At 50.3% G+C, this 1,949-nt stretch overlaps 1 pseudogene; it reads right to left on the bottom strand.

The window, feature by feature from the left end:
• LOC117704224 (large ribosomal subunit protein uL23 pseudogene) lies at positions 1–524 on the bottom strand (annotated as a pseudogene).
• Between the last annotated feature and the right edge of the window lie 1,425 nt (positions 525–1,949).

The raw sequence follows: 1,949 nt of genomic DNA, 5'->3' as shown, positions 1-1,949 counted from the left end.
GTGTATATTTAGAATTAGTCATCTGGACTCAGCTTAGATGATCCCAATCTTGTTGGCAACATCCAGAGCATCATAATCTGGAGCCAAGCGAACATACGCCTTCTTCTCTCCATCAGGCCTTATCAGGGTATTGACTTTGGCCACATCAATGTCATAGAGTTTCTTCACGGCCTGTTTGATCTGGTGCTTGTTGGCCTTGACATCCACGATGAACACAAGAGTGTTGTTGTCCTCTATTTTCTTCATGGCTGACTCAGTGGTCAGTGGGAATTTGATGATGGCATAGTAGTCAAGCTTGTTTCTCCTGGGCGCACTTTTCCGAGGATATTTTGGCTGCCTCCGGAGCCTCAGTGTCTTGTGACGCCGGAAGGTGGGTGACGTTCGGATCTTCTTTTTGTGGCTGTGGACTCCTTTCAGCACTGCCTTCTTAGCTTTCAAGGCCTTCGCCTTGGCTTCGGCTTTGGGGGGGTGGGGGGGGCAGGAGCTTCCTTCTTCGCTTTCGGCGCCATCTTGGTGAAAAGAGGGCATTTAACTTTGAAAGCACAGACACCTGACTCTGGCCAGGAGAACAGGTAGACTAACTACAGATCTTCACTTACCCCTCCTCTCCTCCAACCCAGCGCCTCGGTTTTATTCCCAGCTCTGTAGCAGATCATATGCTGCAGCCCTTGTCCCCTGCTCCATCTCCAGCAGATTATACAGATCTTCTCCTTGACTCCCCCACCCCCATAAACACAAGGCTTTATCCTAGCCCCAACTCCCTCAGGCGTTCTCTGAAAACACTCTATTTGCTACACAGGCCAGGAAAAAAGGTAGGCTAAGGATAACAGTAAGTCATCACCTCTCCCTCCTCTCCTCCAAATTCAACCTCCAGTCTCATCCCCAGCTTGTAACAGTGCATATACTGTGTCTTCCCTTCCCTCCTTAGCAGTCCATATGCTGTGTCCTCCCTTCCCTCCTTCCCATCTCCAGCGGGTCATACAGATCTTCCCCTCCAACCTTTCAACCTCCCAAGTCATCGCTTTATCCCACTCCCCAATTCCAGAAGGCACTCCCTGGGAATCTGTGGGGAGCTTTACTGTATTTCCCTCTCTCTTTTCTCGCCTCCAAATCCAATGCCCTGTTTCACCCCCTGCTCTGTAGCAGACCATCTCTGCCTCCACTCTGCCCTCATCTCCAGCAGGTCATGCAGCTCTTCTCCTCCAACCTTACTCCCCACTCATCCTGTTAACCTAGCCCCAAGCTCTAACAGGCATTCTCTGGGAACCCACCACCCAAGCTTCAGATCTTCCCTCCCCCTCCTCTCCTCCATATCTACGCCTCCAGTCTCACCCTCAGCTCCATAGTGGACTATCTGTTGTGGCTTCTCCTTACTCTCTGCTCTTGTCCCCAGAGGACTAAGCAGATACTGGTGGGACACCTGCCTTCCTCCCATTTGTGGATCCCCAGCCTCTCCTGCCCTCCCCCTTCTAGCCCACCCACCACACTCCTAAGTATCAGTTTACCAATACCTGAAAATATCTTTTACCTAGGAACTCCCAATGGTCACACCTATCTATCAAGGATCCCAGAGGAATTTCCTACCAGGTAAAACACAGTCTCCTGAGAACCAGAGAGGGCAACAGAAACAAATAACAAAACATCCACTCAACAAAGACAGGACCAGATATCAGGACCTAGAATTATAATTTTTTTCCAAACCCAGATGCCTAAATGTAGGGAGTGGTTCTGAAGTTAAGGTCCTGTTCTCCAACTGGTCTTGATCTGTCAGTAAAGAAAGCCTTGGGCCAATTGCAGGGTAGAAGGGACAGGTGGGACTTCTGGGTCCCAGGAGGATGCAAGGAGATGCTGTAGGATGTAAAACCATGCCAGGAAGTTTGGTAAGGTAGAGCAGATTGAGATTTGGAGACTTGGTGGGCCCACACCTGAGGCTTAGGTGACCCCCAGCT

The sequence above is a fragment of the Arvicanthis niloticus genome, chromosome 2 (genome assembly GCF_011762505.2).
Source record: "Arvicanthis niloticus isolate mArvNil1 chromosome 2, mArvNil1.pat.X, whole genome shotgun sequence".
NCBI classification, from domain to species: Eukaryota; Metazoa; Chordata; class Mammalia; order Rodentia; family Muridae; genus Arvicanthis; species Arvicanthis niloticus.
Note: the sequence above shows the minus strand (reverse complement) of the source record. Positions and strands in the feature narration are given on the sequence as shown.